General features: G+C 44.7%; 4 non-coding genes and 1 pseudogene across 4 annotated transcripts; 2 read left to right on the top strand and 3 right to left on the bottom strand.

Annotated features, from left to right (window-relative positions):
- trnad-guc lies at positions 1-72 on the bottom strand. The gene has a single exon. It is a non-coding gene; the product is annotated as a tRNA-Asp (tRNA).
- A 395-nt stretch (positions 73-467) lies between these two features.
- Positions 468-540, bottom strand: trnaf-gaa. Its single transcript has one exon. It is a non-coding gene; the product is annotated as a tRNA-Phe (tRNA).
- Positions 541-4,835: 4,295 nt separating this feature from the next.
- LOC105946304 lies at positions 4,836-6,646 on the top strand (annotated as a pseudogene).
- A 1,368-nt stretch (positions 6,647-8,014) lies between these two features.
- Positions 8,015-8,086, bottom strand: trnad-guc. The gene has a single exon. It is a non-coding gene; the product is annotated as a tRNA-Asp (tRNA).
- An 845-nt stretch (positions 8,087-8,931) lies between these two features.
- trnaa-ugc lies at positions 8,932-9,003 on the top strand. Its single transcript has one exon. It is a non-coding gene; the product is annotated as a tRNA-Ala (tRNA).
- The last annotated feature ends 8,100 nt before the right edge of the window (positions 9,004-17,103 follow it).

Below are 17,103 nucleotides of genomic sequence, written 5' to 3'. Positions count from 1 at the left end.
CTCCCCGTCGGGGAATCGAACCCCGGTCTCCCGCGTGACAGGCGGGGATACTTACCACTATACTAACGAGGACTGGCTTGGAGGGTTTTTGCTCAGAAGTGTTTTAATTCGCCAGATAGGCGAGCCGTTTATCGTCGTTTCGCAGCAGCGCGTTACAGACCCTTTATCCGGCAGTGTTACACACAGGCAGCTTCTCCTGAAACATTCGCTGTTTATAGAGACCCCCAGGCGGTTGAATGTGTATGAGAACACTTGGCGATCTCTGCTATAAGAAAGAAACAAGGCAGCCCAGTAGGCCGTTACAGAAGGCACATTTATGTCGCGGCTCTGTAAATGTCATGTGTTAGTGCAAGCAATGAGAGAAAGCAAACTGTATCGGCTGAGCCTACAACTAGCTGCTCACAACATCAGGAGCTATTTTGTCGCTACTGCCAAAGGGTTTGTTAAAACAGGAAAAAAAAAATGTTTGCCGAAACCCGGGATCGAACCAGGGACCTTTAGATCTTCAGTCTAACGCTCTCCCAACTGAGCTATTTCGGCTTCTGGGGTCTTGTTAAAAATGAAGTATTAAAAATACTTTTAATGGGCCAGAAAAATCTCTTAACCCACCCAATTGACAAGATGACCAATATTGAGATATGCAGTATTGGTTGCCTCATCAATCCGCCATACACGCACCAATCATCTTACGATAATATCGGAGTGTATAAAGTCAGCTTTAGGCCACTCGCTACTACACTGTAACTAAAGGTGCCCATACACTGTGCAATCTGCTTGTTCAGCAAGGTTATCAAACAAATGGATAGACTGTTGCTATGCCCACCTACAGTGGGCGATACCGGGCTAATACAATGGTTTCGCCCTAGGGTGGGTATATGAACTGTTGGACCGAGGGCCACGATTTGATGGGAAAATCAACCCTGCCTGATTGAGATCTGGCCAATTTTAAAGGAGAAGGAAAGGCAAAGTCACTTGGGGTGCCAAAATGTTAGGCACCCCCAACTGATTTTAATTGCTTACCTTTTACCCCTGGCTGGTGCCCCTGTTAGGAGAGAATAGCACCAGCCCGGGTACCTGTAGCGCTTCCTTCTTCTGCGTTGGCGCGCTGCACATGCACATTACAGTGAAAAGCCGAACAGAGAAGTCAGCTTTTCACTCTACTGTACATGCGCCGTTCCCAGGAATATGCCGGCAAAACGAAGCAGGAAGGAGGAAGCGCTCGCTACAGGTACCCCGGGCTGGTGCTGTTTTCTCCTAACAGGGGCACCAGCCTGGGGCACCCCCAAGTGATTTAGCCTTTCCTTCTCCTTTAAGCCAGATATTGGTCAAGTAGGCATGTTGTGGGTTCTCATACACGGGCATATAAACTGCCAAATTGGTCTGAAGGACCAAAATCGACGGCAGAAATCTGCCTGTGTGTGGTCACCTTTAGTATTTGGTTAGGGGTAGATCTTCTTTCTTGACCCTCAGCAGTCAATCTATGTGTATGTGATCCAGGAAGCCTGGGCTTTACACGGCCCAGAAGTGTTCAGCCCTAAAGCTGGCCATAAAGGCATCAATAATATTGTGTGAAACCTCGTTTCGTAAGATATTCGGTGTATGTATGTGGCTCGAAGAGGCAAACGATATTGCAAAAGGCTGCGGATATCAGTCGACTCGTTGATCGGCCAGGTTAAAAGATTTTGATCAGGCGCCATTGAAGGCGCCTGAGCAAAATCTACGTTCAGGGCTGAATCGGCAGAAGGAGGTAGAATTTCTATTTTTTCTACCTCCATATTTGACGATTCAGCCCTGAACGTCATTGGAGGGTGCGACCAATGGTTGCACAAAAGATTAAAATTGCTACATGTATAGCCACCTTTAGGGAAACCATCACCCTTTGAGAAGTCGGGAACAGGGACCCCGTGAACGAGGTTATCTAAAGCAGGATAGATATATGTAAAAGCATTTTCTAGGAAAGTGAAATAGTTAAAAAGAGTAGCTGGGAGTATTCTCCTTTACAGGCTCTGCTGCCTTAATGGAGGGACCACAGTAGTGACAAGGGTATCAGGTATAGCTTGTTCTCCCTGATCCATGTCTGCTGAATCAGATCTGAACTACTAGAGGTTGAAACCCTGAGGACTTTGTTACTACCCAAACTGCTCTCCACAGTGGTGCTTCTGTACATTGCTTGCTCTGCATTGAACCTGCCAAATCCAACTGCTCTACATCTGGATTGTGAGTAATTATTGCATTTTTGCTGTGGATCCATTATCTTGGCCAATAAAACCAATTCTGTTTGAGTTTGCTGCAAGTCTGGCATCTTTTTATTTTGCACAAAGTCAGTTGTTGTTACACTACCCCCTTGATCTTTCCTCATAGTAAAGCCCATCCTGTGTGTTAAAGGCCAGTGTATCCTATGCTCTATAGCACTCATGTCAAACACAAGGCCCGCGGGCCAAATCCGGCCCGCCAGGCCTTGCAATGTGGCCCACACCGCGCTGTCATAGGAGGCTTGTGATCTCGCCAGCCAATCTATTACGCATGCGCAGTACCACCGCTCCCTAAGTCTTCGCCAGCGGCTCCTTCTCTCTTATGCCGCTACTATAAGGCAGGCACTACTATAAGGTTGCGCCTCATCGCTGACGTGTGACGTCATACGCACGGGCGCAACCTTATAGTAGTGCCTGCCTTATAGTAGCGGCATAAGAGAGAAGGAGCCGCTGGGGGGGGGTACTGTGTATGAGGCAATTGGGGGCACTTTGTGTGGGGGCTACTTTCTATGGAGGGTACTGTTTATGGGGGCAATTGGGGGTACTGTTTATGGGGGCAATTGGGGGTACTTTCTATGGGGGCAATTGGGGGCACTGTGTGTGGGGGCACTGTGTGTGGGGGCTACTGTCTATGGGGGGTACTGTGTATGAGGCAATTGGGGGCACTTTGTGTGGGGGCTACTGTCTATGGAGGGTACTGTTTATGGGGGCAATTGGGGGTACTTTCTATGGGGGCAATTGGGGGCACTGTGTGTGGGGGCTAGTGTCTATGGGGGGTACTGTGTATGAGGCAATTGGGGGCACTTTGTGTGGGGGCTACTGTCTATGGAGGGTACTGTTTATGGGGGCAATTGGGGGTACTTTCTATGGGGGCAATTGGGGGCACTATGTGTGGGGGCTACTGTCTATGGAGGGGTACTGTGTATGAGGCAATTGGGGGCACTGTGTGGGGGCTACTGTCTATGGGGGCAATTGGGGGCACTGTGTGTGGAGGCTACTGTCTATGGGGGCAATTGGGGGCACTGTTTATGGGGGCAATTGGGGGCACTGTGTATGGGGGCAATTGGGGGTACTTTCTATGGGGGCACTGTGTGTGGGGGCTACTGTCTATGGGGGGTACTGTGTATGAGGCAATTGGGGGCACTTTGTGTGGGGGCTACTGTCTATGGAGGGTACTGTTTATGGAGGCAATTGGGGGTACTTTCTATGGGGGCAATTGGGGGCACTGTGTGTGGGGGCTACTGTCTATGGAGGGGTACTGTGTATGAGGCAGTTGGGGGCACTGTGTGTGGGGGCTACTGTCTATGGGGGCAATTGGGGGCACTGTGTGTGGGGGCTACTGCCTATGGGGGCAATTGGGGGCACTGTTTATGGGGGCAATTGGGGGCACTGTTTATGGGGGCAATTGGGGGTACTTTCTATGGGGGCAATTGGGGGCACTGTGTGTGGGGGCACTGTGTGTGGGGGCTACTGTCTATGGGGGGTACTGTGTATGAGGCAATTGGGGGCACTTTGTGTGGGGGCTACTGTCTATGGAGGGTACTGTTTATGGGGGCAATTGGGGGTACTTTCTATGGGGGCAATTGGGGGCACTGTGTGTGGGGGCTACTGTCTATGGGGGGTACTGTGTATGAGGCAATTGGGGGCACTTTGTGTGGGGGCTACTGTCTATGGAGGGTACTGTTTATGGGGGCAATTGGGGGTACTTTCTATGGGGGCAATTGGGGGCACTATGTGTGGGGGCTACTGTCTATGGAGGGGTACTGTGTATGAGGCAATTGGGGGCACTGTGTGGGGGCTACTGTCTATGGGGGCAATTGGGGGCACTGTGTGTGGAGGCTACTGTCTATGGGGGCAATTGGGGGCACTGTTTATGGGGGCAATTGGGGGCACTGTGTATGGGGGCAATTGGGGGTACTTTCTATGGGGGCACTGTGTGTGGGGGCTACTGTCTATGGGGGGTACTGTGTATGAGGCAATTGGGGGCACTTTGTGTGGGGGCTACTGTCTATGGAGGGTACTGTTTATGGAGGCAATTGGGGGTACTTTCTATGGGGGCAATTGGGGGCACTGTGTGTGGGGGCTACTGTCTATGGAGGGGTACTGTGTATGAGGCAGTTGGGGGCACTGTGTGTGGGGGCTACTGTCTATGGGGGCAATTGGGGGCACTGTGTGTGGGGGCTACTGCCTATGGGGGCAATTGGGGGCACCGTTTATGGGGGCAATTGGGGGTACTTTCTATGGGGGCACTGTGTGTGGGGTCTACTGTCTATGGGGGGTACTGCGTATGAGGCAATTGGGGGCACTTTGTGTGGGGGGTACTGTTTATGGGGGCAATTGGGGGTACTTTCTATTTTTACTTCTGTAATATTTGGGGGAGGGGGCACCAAAGTAAATTTCTGCTTAGGGCACCCATTTGGCCAGCAGCGGCCCTGGCTGTACCCAGCCAGGCATTTATTGACTGACTTTTTTTTTCTTCACTCCATCTGCCAAATCAAGCTATCCCTGTGCAGTTTTCAACTTTTTCCTTCTAACGCAGATTTCCAATAAACTACATCTTTTACTGCCAATATTGAACCCAAAATGTCCAAGAAAAGAAAAGTTGACGGTGAAGGCAGACAATTTAATGACAAATGGGAAAATGAATACATGTTTGTGCTTAGAGAGGGCAAACCAGTGTGTATATTGTGTTATGAGACAGTGTCGGTGATGAAAGAGTACAATATACGTTGTCATTTTGACACCAAACATAATGTTAAGTATGGCAAATATACTTTGGAAGAAAAGCATAAAATTGTTAAAGAACTAAAAGGCAAATTACAATCACAGCAGCAAATGTTTACAAAGGCTACAGCGAAAAATGATGCTGCAGTGAAAGCAAGCTTTATAGTGGCTGAAGAAATTGCCCGTACTTCAAGGTGTTTTCCAGAGGGTGCCTTTTTGAAGCAATGCATGCTAAAAGTGTGTGAGCAAGTATGCCCAGACCAGATACAGAGTTTTCAAAATGTCAGTTTGTCAAGAAACACCATTGCAGACAGAGTTCAAGAACTCTCAGGAAATCTATCATCACAGCTGGCCGAACAGGCATGCAGTTATCTCGCTTTTTCACTTGCTATCGATGAAAGCACAGACAACACTGGTACAGCGCAGCTGTCCATCTTTATACGTGCTACGAAGACCGACCTCTCTGTCACTGAGGAACTTTTGGATGTAGCTGCTATGCATGGGTAGAGATATATTTGAGGCTGTGGAGAAATCTATAAATAATTTTAAATTACCCTGGGAAAAGTTGGTGGGGCTAACTACCGATGGTGCACCTTCAATGTGCGGAGAAAAGAAAGGCTTGGTTGGACTAATAAAGGAAAGAATGCAAAAAAAGTCACTGCCACACACCCTTGATTACTTATCATTGCATTATCCACCAAGAGGCTAAGTGTGGAAAAGTTCTGGACATGAATGACATAATGACCACAGTCATTAAAACTATTAACTTTATAAGGGCACGTGGCCTGAATCATCGCCAGTTCCAGCAGTTTTTACAGGAGGTGGGTGCAGAGCATGGAGACGTGCCATACCACACAGAAGTAAGATGGCTGAGCAAGAGCGCAGTCCTCAAAAGATTTTTTGAGCTCAGAGAACAAATTGCTCTTTTCATGGAAAGTAAAGGAAAGCCCTTGCCTGAACTGTCGGATCCCGCCTGGCTATGTGATTTTGCTATGATGTGTGACATATGCGAGCATCTCGCCCAACTAAATCTGAAGCTGCAGGGACGCAAACAAGTCATCACGAAGTTGTCTGACATGATCACAGCATTCCAGTGTAAACTTCAACTATGGAAGTCCCAACTGGAACAGGACAATCTTGCCCACTTTCCTGTTTGTTTGAGTATCTCAACCACTATTTCTGGTACTTTTCCTTGCAGTCGGCTGGCTACCAAAGTTAGCCGTTTACTAAGTGAATTTGAGCGGCGCTTCTCTGACTTTAGAACACAGCACTCAGGCTTTGACATCTTTGCCAATCCTTTTACAGTTGATGTCAACAATGTGCCCCATCACCTTCAGATGGAGATATTCGAGCTTCAGTCTGACAGTGGCCTGAAATCAAGGTTTCAGGATGTTGAAATTGAGGACTTCTACCCTCTACTGCCCCCTGACTCAATGCCAGAGCTCCGACTTCATGCTGCCCGTATTCTATCCATGTTCAGGAGCACCTATCTTTGTGAACAGATGTTTTCAATAATGAATCTGAACAAAAACAAGCACAGATCACGCATTACCGATGACAACCTCCATGCTGTTTTGCGGGTTGCTACAGCCCAAGAAATAAAACCGAACATTGACTCATTGATCCGGGGAAAACGGTGTCAGACATCTAGCCAGAAAACAAAACGATGAGCATTTTAGGTACATTCCAATATTACTGTTTTGCTTGATAGCATGTGAGTTGGTTAACAGCACTGTTAAGGAAAAGGTTGTTCCACTCATTTTAAATTCACATTTCTTGTTAACATTGTCAGTTTATGACTGTTCAGTAAACCATTCGGCCCGCGATTTAGGCTGGATTTTAGATTTTGGCCCCTTCTCTGATTGAGTTCGACACCCCTGCTCTATAGCAGGGAACCACAACCTTTTAAACCCGTGAGCCACATTCACATGGAAAAAGTTTTGGAGAGCAACACAAGCATGAAAAAAGTTCCTGTAGGTGCCAATAAGAGCTATGATTGGCTATTTGGTAGCCCCTATGGACTGGCAGCCTATAGAAGGCTTTGTTTTGCTTTACATTGGGTTTTATGCAACCAAAACTTGCTTCCTTACCAGAAATTCAAAAATAAGCACCTGCATTGAGGCCACTGGGAGCAACATCCAAGGGGTTGGGAGCAACAATGTTATTCATGAGCCACTGGTTGGGGATAGAGCACTATGGCATATAAAGCTGGTCATTGTCTAATTACAACAAAAAGAGGTTACCAAATAGAGGTGTGCAGATGTCTAACATAATAGCCAGAACACCATTTCTTACTCTACCACTCTCTAAGCTGTTACCAGTGACCAGTGTTACCAGTGACTACCAGTAACCAATCAGTGACTTCTGGGAGGGGGGGTCATATGGGACATAACTGTTCAGGTAGTTGCTGAGCATGCAGGTCAGAATAAAAAGCAAACTGACTAAACAGCCATGTCCCATTCTTCCCCCCTCAAATTGCTGAATAACTTAGAGGTTAGAAATGAAAGGACGAAGTAGAATTCTGGCTATTATGTTAGACATCTGCTCACTCCATCCCTTATAGCAGGGGGCTCAAACTCAATTTACCTGGGGGCCGCAGGCAAAGTCAGGATGAGGCTGGGCCGCATAAGGGATTTCACAAAAAAAAGTCGGGAGCTGCTGATTGCGGAAATGACGTTATGCCATCATAACAGTTATTATGGGAAGACGTTCTGTGTGCACAATTAGCTCCTTACGTCTTCCCATAATAACTGTTATGATGGTATAACGTCATTTCCGCAATCAGCAGCTCCCGCCCGCCGTGCCTTGCATTATCCCTTGAATTGCAATAAAAATCGCGATCCATTCATTCGGCGTTGGTGCGGGCCACAAAATATACCGAGGGCCGCAAATGGCCCGCGGGCCACGAGTTTGAGACCCCTGCTTATAGATTACATTTTTTTGCCTGAATAACTATATTAGAAATATGTTGCACAGCCTATTTACCAAGTTTTATTTTCACACAGAACTGTTCCTTTAAATCAAATTAAAAAATATGCCTCCCCGTCGGGGAATCGAACCCCGGTCTCCCGCGTGACAGGCGGGGATACTTACCACTATACTAACGAGGACTGGCTTGGCAAATTTTATATTTGTTGGCACATAAAACACAAACTGTAATGGGAAACAAAATCTATTTAGCGCAGAGCGACGCAGTCAGAGCGCTTTACATTGGCGACTGCTCAGATATATGTTGTAGGTACCCGCCAGCATTATTTCAGAAGATATTAGCAAGTCCTACTAACAAACAGCCAATTGTGACGCACAATGTAGCTGCCAGTTAATAGCAGCAGAGAGAAGCAGGCAGGCAGTGAGAGACAGGCAGGCAGTGAGAGACAGGCAGGTAGGCTAGGTAATGAGAGACAGGCAGGCAGGCAGTGAGAGACAGGCAGGCAGTGAGAGACAGACAGGCAGGCTAGGTAGTGAGAGACAGGCAGGCAGTGAGAGGCAGGCAGTGAGAGACAGACAGGCAGGCAGTGAGAGACAGGCAGGCAGGCTAGGTAGTGAGAGACAGGCAGGCAGTGAGAGACAGGCAGGCAGGCTAGGTAGTGAGAGACAGGCAGGCAGTGAGAGACAGGCAGGCAGGCAGACTAGGTAGTGAGAGACAGGCAGGCAGTGAGAGACAGGCAGGCTGGCTAGGCAGTGAGAGTCTCTCACTGCCTAGCCTGCCTGTCTCTCACTGCCTGCCTGTCCCTCACTGCCTAGCCAGCCTGCCTGTCTCTCACTACCTGCCTGTCTCTCACTACCTAGCCAGCCTGCCTGTCTCTCACTACCTGCCTGTCTCTCACTGCCTAGCCAGCCTGCCTGTCTCTCACTACCTGCCTGTCTCTCACTACCTAGCCAGCCTGCCTGTCTCTCACTGCCTACCTGTCTTTTTTCCCATGTAATAGCCTCATGGTACAAAAATTACCAGTTAGGGGATGTAGCTCAGTGGTAGAGCGCATGCTTTGCATGTATGAGGCCCCGGGTTCAATCCCCGGCATCTCCACATTTTTGATTAATAAATCTTAAGGATTTCTTTTTTTATTCCCAGCTGACATATCAGTAATGAATGCAGAGTATTAATCTAATCAGAACTTATAAATTAACCAATATCACTTTAAAGGAACAGCTCAGTGTTAAAATGAAACTGGGCAAATAGATAGTCTGTGCACAATAAACAATGTGTTCAATATAGTTTGCCAAAAATGTAATCTATAAAGGCTGAAGTGAACAGGTTCCTAACATAATAGTCAGAACACTACTTCCTCCTTTGCAGCTCTCTAGCCTGTTACCAGTCAGTAACCAATCACTGACTTGGGGGGGGGGGATGACACATGGAACATAACTGTTTGCTGGCCATACACGCACTGATATTCAGTACGCGTACGATGGAACGATGAGCAGGCCAATATCGCAAAAGCCTTGGATATCAGTTGATTTGGGGGGGGGGGTGAATGAGGTCCCAGATCTGATTGCAAAATCAAACCGCATCTATTAAAATCTACCTGAATCGGCAGCTGAAATTCTTAACTAAGAGGTTAGAGAGCTGAAAAGAGGAACTAGTGTTCTGGCTATTATGTTAGACAACCGCTTACTTCAGTCTTTATAGATGACATTTTTGGCTAAATATATGAGAAACATTTTTATTTTGTAATGGCTATATATTTTTACACTAAACTATTCCTTTAAGGCACAAGTCAATGTTCACTTACTTTAGACCCCAGACCAATAAATATTGGTATTTGCCTACTATCCCCTGAGCACTAAGGGATGTACCTGTGATCCCTTAAGGTGGCCATATACATATATAAGATCTGCTTGCTTGGCAAGGTCACCAATCTAGTGGATCTTCTCCCGATATTCCCACCTACAGGTATATTGGGCTAATCTGATCATTAGTCCTCGGGGCCAAACGATCAAATTAGAACAGCAGGTATAACTGCCGTCGGTTTGGGGGCTGCATCAACGAACCAATGCAGGCTCTGATCCAACTGAAAAATCAAACCTGCCCGATCAAGATCTGTCCGATTTCAGGCCAGATGTCGGTCGGGGAGGCCTGTCGTGCGTGCCCATACACAGACTGAATAGAATTAAAGGACTGATATCCAGGGTCGGACTGGGCTGCCGGGACACCGGGAAAAATCCCCCCTACCCGACCGCTCCTCCCCTGATGCGTTAAATGTACACGCTCGGGGGAGGATGTTGGGTGGGAGGCCCTGCGAGGGGGGTTAGGGGGGGGCCCCTGCGGGGGGGCGGTGCGGGCCCCTGGGGCCCCGGGTGGCCCTTCATCACCCAGTCGGACCCTGCTGATATTGGCAGCTAGAATCGGCCTGTGTATGGCCACCTTTAGTCTACTGCACGTGGGCTGTCCAGGCCAGCAAAATGGATCAAAGGGACTTTGGTAGAAGGGATGGGATAGAGAAGGGATTGTAGCCCAGGTCAGTTTTCAGTGAATAACTGTCCTGTACAGCCTAACGTAATATAAACATTGGCAGCCTACAGTGAGTTTAACTATAGTTTAAAGATTCATTTGAGCTGAATAAAAATCCAAAGTGAAATGACAGCTGATTAAGTAGGAGATTTACGCAGATGTATTATTAGCAGATGACTATCTGCTTGGCTCCTACAAGAAAATTCTTAAAGGAACAGTAACACCAAAAAATGAAAGTGTATAAAAATAATTAATATATTATATTATATACTATTGCTCTGCACTGGAAAAAGTTGTGTGTTTGCTTCGTAAACACTACTACAGTTTATATAAATACCCTGCTGTGTAGCCATGGGGGCAGCCATTTAAATTGAAAAAAGGAGAAAAGGCACAGGTTACTAAGAAGATAACAGATAAACTGTGTAGAATACAATGGGAATCTGCTACTTATCTGTTATCTGCTTATGTAACCTGTGCCTTTTCTCCTTTTTTCAATTTAAATGGCTGCCCCCATGGCTACACAACAGCTATTTCTATTAACTACAGTAGTCTTTCTAAAGCAAACACACAACTTTTACCAGTGCAGGGCAACAGTACATTATATTTTAATTATTTTAAAACATTTTTATTTTTTAGTGTTACTGTTCCTTTAACAAGCAGAGCTTACCATACAGAATAAAGGACCAGCTTGGCAGGCACCTGTGCCCTGTATGATCCTGTATGGGCACCCATATTAGCTCTATTAAGTTCAGCTTGTTTTCCTCTGGGGATCAGATTGATACACTCTCAGGCTGACTCATTTATAGCAATTTGCCAAATGCCAATTGGCAAAAACCAGCAGAGGGACCCCACCTCCATGAAGAATTTTTTTTTGCCCCTTATTATTGAGAGTCAGACTGGGCCACAGAGACACTGAGAGAAATCCTAGGGGAACCAACTGCACCTGACCCACTTCACTCCCAGAAACTGCAGGGTTGGGAGAGCAGTTTTCCCACAGGCACATGTCAGCACTGAACAGTGTTGGAGGCTAGTCAGGGGGGGAAGACATGTGGCATGGAAAGGGGCCCTTGTGTGCGCCCTTCCCCACATGCCCATACAGCTCATACAGTTACAGCTCATACAATATGTATTATTCTCTGCTAAACATTGCTGTAACTATTTAGCTCAAACAAAAGCTCTCCTGGCTCATGTGAGCAGAGTGATTCCAGCCTTGCACAACTACCTATCCTTATGCTTAGTGCCTGTGACCATTTGCTCTCTGAACCAAAAGGGAATTTCAAAGGCAGTTCCCAACCATATCTAGGCTGTTGTCCCAAAAGTCAATGTATTTTTTTTGCCAACCAAAATAAGTTAAAGAAAAAGAAGAGCACTATTAAAGGAAAACTATGCCCCCATAAAGAATACTTACCCAACAGATAGTTTATATTATGTTAAGAATCTCTCCAGACTGGAATATGTATCACTAAAATTGCCCTTTTACAGCCACCATTTAGTGATGTGCTGTGTTTCAGATAACTTGACCAGAAATAATGCAACTTTAACTGTAACAGGACGTAGTGTAGAAGCAAAACACTGTGCTCTGTGAAGTCTATGATCCCAGGAGGAGACCCTTAATTCTTAAAATGGCAATTTTCTATTTAGGATTACCCAATAGCACATACTACTAAAAAGTATATTTTTATGAAAATGGTTTATTTAGAAAAAGCAGGGTTTTACATATGAGCTGTTTATGCAATATATTTTTATAGGGACCTACATTGTTTGGGGTATAGTTTTCTTTTAAACCAGGACAATTCTTGATTGCAAAAAATGCATATATTGTGTTTTTTTTAAATGCAACTAAGGGGCAGATTTGTCAAAATATTGTATAAGAGCTTGTCACAAAAAAACTTCACTAACTTTTCTATTCATTCCTATGGGATTTTATGAAGCGTATTTATCAGTGGGTGAAACTCAAGAGTTTAATCACAAACCATTGAATGTACAGCTTAAGTGCTATGAATGTATAGGATAACACACTATCCGCCTTTTGTGAACCATGTGAGGTATCCCCATTCCTATGTACAGTTTTACTCTTCCCCCCCTTTTTTATATATATATTTATTTCCCTTTATATTGAATTATACAAGAATGAGTGAATTATACAAGAATAGTTTATATTTACAGATGGAAACCGTGTAAATCAAATTTTAATAACGAAAAATCAGAGGGGGAGTAATGGTTAATGAAACAGAGATCGGTAATAGGTATAAAAGGAAGCAATCGAATGTCTGATAGTAGTTCTTGAAAAAGCACATGTGCACAAAACGCGTCGAATTTTTGTGGCCAGGGCAGGTACCCATAGTTCCAGAAGGCTTGTGACATCAAACACCAAAGGAACAGCCACGGAGAGGGAGCGGTAGAAGTAAAGGAGACCTACCTAGTTCGAGTAAGTTCGTGGCCGGGACATATGTGCCAATTTTAAACTGGTGTTACTAGAAATTATTAGAGTTATTATTATTAGAGTTATCTCCATCGTAATTTTATCTGATTTTACCTAGATCCATAACGTACCTAGGATATGTGTTAGAGCCCAGGTGAATCCGGTACCTTAATAAAGGACTTGGTTACTAGATCCACGGGGGCTCTCATTGAGTGTAAATGAGGCTTGTAAAATGGTCTAAATAACAAGAAACCTCTTACCCCTGGCGAATACAATTTGTATTTATATATATCTGTCCTGTGTGGTTTCCCACTTAAAAGGTTAAATATGTTGTGTCTGAGGTGTGCCTCTATTGTGTAGGAGAATAGAAGGTTCTATATCAGTGTAATGCTGTATCTAGAACGTAACCAACCAAATACATGTGTTTTATGAAAAATAAAGTGATGTGTTTTTAATCATGGTTTGTGAATTTGTTAAGAGCGCCAACTCTAAGTTAATGATACCAAAGGGTTTTCACTAAAGTGCGATAAGCGAAAAATAACGCATGTTAAGTATTATCGCGTGCGATAAGATGCATATCGCATGCGCTAAATAACGCATGATGGCAAGGTGTTAATTTTAACGCATTGCGTTAATTCTCGCATAGAAATAATACTAACGCATGATTCACAAACACATAAGAAGCATTAGACATGCTAAATATCACATTAGTCTGTGCGAAAATTAACACCTACTTGGGGCAGGCGGTACTTAAAGAAAAATGTCGTTTGTGAGCTTTTGGCAACACAATATGGACTTTGCAGTGGGATTTTTTCAAGTCTGTGTTGGCCCTAGAGTGATGCAGCCTCCAGTTTTCAGGGAAATGGTAATTTGCAGAAAAGTAGTTTTACGAACGTAATGGTTACGTGCGTTAAATTGTGAATTAAATCGTATGCTAATATAGCAAGCGGCGAAATATATTGTGTGCAGCGGGAATTAATGCACGCAAGAAAAACGCTCATCGCAACTTAAATAACGCAAACAACATCGTGTCTTAATTAACTCAAGTATCCTATAGTGAATCGTGCGTTAAGACGCAAAAAATAAGAAGTGGTAACATTTTTAACACATGCTATAAATAGCGCTCGAAATATCGACCTTTAGTGAATCAACCCTCAAGTGTGCAACCCACCTCTGGAGAAAGAGGACTAATTACTTTACAGATAGGGATGCAACAGACCATAAAGTCTTCTCACTACCACTATGTACCAGCACGCCTGTAATAATGTGCTCTTCCAGCAATCACTAGTGGAAACAGCTAAAGTAGTGAACACCTGAGGAGAAGACTTAGCAGGGGAAAAAAACACAGTCATTGACATTCTACATGTCCAGGCCTGGACAAGCTATTGCAGATATCCATGTTGTTTTCCCCTGCAAAACATATGCATTTTGTAGATAAAATGTCTCTTCCCCGATGTCTACAGAGTGCATAAGCGGCTGCACATATCCTAGACCCCCAAAAACCCATGCACCCTGCCAGGAGTCATGTGGGGAAGCATCTAGCTAAGCATGATAGCCACAGGGAGAATAACACGGCAAGTCCAACAAGCCAAGAACCTTGCTGGTCCCGTAGGCTCTAAGATGGTGCCCTACACAAAAGCCTACTAGGTGGCCAATTACTAACGAATGGTTTGCAGATACTAACCCCCAGAATTGAGGTGAGATGTTTATACTTCAGAATAGAGGGTATTACCCATGAGAACCACTAAAATGTTTTAACATATACATTCAGTATAAAGGTATATTATCCCACCAGACAACCACTGAAGTGTTTTAATATACTTATTAATTTAAATGGTATATTACCCAGCATGAGGACTGCTCAGATGTTTTGTATACATTCCGTATAGATGGTGTATTACCCATGAGAACCACTGATGTTTTAACATGTTCATTCAGTATAGATGGTATATTACCCACGAGAACAACTGAGATGTTTTAACATATACATTCAGCATAGATGGTATATCACCCATGAGAACCACTAAAATGTTTCAACATATACATTCAGTATAAATGGTATATTAGCTAGCATGGGAATCACTGAAGTGTTATGAGCTGCACATTCAGATTAGTTGTCCCAATAAGCCGGCCCATGAAGACTCTGCTACAGAGCCAAGTGCTATGCTGCCCATTCCAGGCTAGCACATATCCCAATGTACACACTGTTTGAACCAGGTTACATATACATATTTCAGTTCCCTAGCCTAAAAAGACTAGCCCAACTCTGTATGAGAAAAAGCAGTAGGAAAGGAAGTAACAGCAACTTGAGGCGCAAAGGTCCCCCCCACCTTTTTAAAAAAAAAAATTACCTCAACCTTGAAAAAGACTTGAGGAAGGCAGCTGGCTCTGAATCCTGAAATCCTCCATTTAAAGAAAAAAATGTGCCCCAGTAAAGGGGAAATAAGGAGGCCATAAGGCTCAGGCTGCTAAGTCTGCATCTCTTCATGCTTAGCTAACTACCACCTCCCTCTCCCATCTGTAAAAATGAAGAGGAGTGTAGGGGCCACACACAGTACTGCCGCCGGACGCTTTGTAAGCTGACCCAGTAGGGCACACAGATAGGGGACAAGCACCTGCCACCAGACCTGCTAACCGCAGCCTGGGAGGGCACATGATACCTGCCATAGCACCACCGTGCCCTACCTGATCCCAGACATCAAGGACTCCAAAAAAAAAAAAAAGACGTAATGTGCTTGGGGGATAAAAGATCACAGGGACACTTTCAGGCATCCCTAATGCTTTCCAAAGGCTATAAAGAAAAAATTGCTTCCAACAAAAAGTGAGGCAAAAGGAGGTAGGGTTGGTCTTTTAAAGCTTTGGGGAGGGTCCTTCTAACGGGAGCAGAGGGGAGGGGCTATCCCGGTAAGTGTTGCCATGGAGTGGCCAGAAAATTGGAGTGTAGGCAGCCATCTCAGTGCATTGTGCCTGAGTCTGAGCTTTCAGAAGGAGCCAGCGCTACACATTAGAACTGCTTTCAGGTAACCTATTGTTTCTCCTACTCCCATGTAACTGGAGTCCCAAGCCGGACTAGGACTACTTACTACTGAGTGCTATTCTGATATCTACTGGGAGCTGCTTTCTTGCTCCCTTCCCATTGTTCTGCTGATCGGCTGCTGGGAGGGGGGTAATATCACTCCAACTTGCAGCTCAGCAGTAAAGTGTGACTGAAGTTTATCAGAGCACAGGTCACATGGTTGTGGCACCCTGGAAATAAAGAATATGGCTAGCCCCATGTGAAATTTCAAAATTAAATTTGAAAAAAAATTTGTGTTTTTGAAATATGGATTTCAATGCAGGATTCTGCTGGACAAGCTCTATAAACTGATGTGTTTTGTAAAAAAAATGTTTTCTGCAGCATGATGTGAATAATGAAGTGTAACACAGTTGTGTTAAATGCATGCTCTGCCAAGGTTATGTTGGTATTAGAAATTCAGACCTAGCAATGTTCTTTAAAATGTTTCTTTTTTCCCTTTTATGAAACACAACAGACACAGTCAAACAATTTCTTCCTAAAAATAAATAAATGAATAAAACATTTACAAAATGAAGAGGTTAATTCAACAAAAATCAAAATAAGTTTCCTGCAGAAGAATAACTTATATACAAGTTATCCAATTTGGGATACTGCTATTTCTAACTAGGTTTCAATGCTGCAGTTCTTCTTTCTCCTTCTGGTTAAACAACAATTTTATGCAATAATTGCAATGAATGTTATAACAGGTTTCTCTCACCCTCTTTACTTGGCTAGAATACTTACCTGTACTTGCTTTTTATTTTCTCTGCTGTCCCAGTCATCATCAATCATAAAGTCTCCTTATCTAGATGTCTCTCCCTCCTCTCCAAGTTCCAGTACTTCAGAAGTGGTACTCTCTCTCCAGGCTTTACATCCATGCCTTACATAAAAAGAAAGGTCTCGCTTTTTTTTCTTAACACAGCCTGTTAAACTGTTATTTCTCAACAGCTCCTTCAGTACACACTTCCTGAAACTGAGGCTGGCTCACCTGCTGTGGTCACCCGTGACATCAGAAGTTAGCCATATTGGGACTGGCAACTGGCCAACCGCCATTTCCTGTCTCACCATAGGTCCCTAGCAGAACAAAAGCCAGAGGGGAAAGAAAAGGGACCAAGATGAAGAACACCCAGGATTAACTGCAATGGTTTCACCTTTACATGCAGATTTGGGTTGTCTATGGAATATTACAGCAGCCCCT

Source organism: Xenopus tropicalis, chromosome 1 (genome assembly GCF_000004195.4).
Source record: "Xenopus tropicalis strain Nigerian chromosome 1, UCB_Xtro_10.0, whole genome shotgun sequence".
NCBI classification, from domain to species: domain Eukaryota; kingdom Metazoa; phylum Chordata; class Amphibia; order Anura; family Pipidae; genus Xenopus; species Xenopus tropicalis.
The sequence above is the reverse complement of the archived record's forward strand: the minus strand, read 5'-3'. Positions and strand labels throughout refer to the sequence as shown.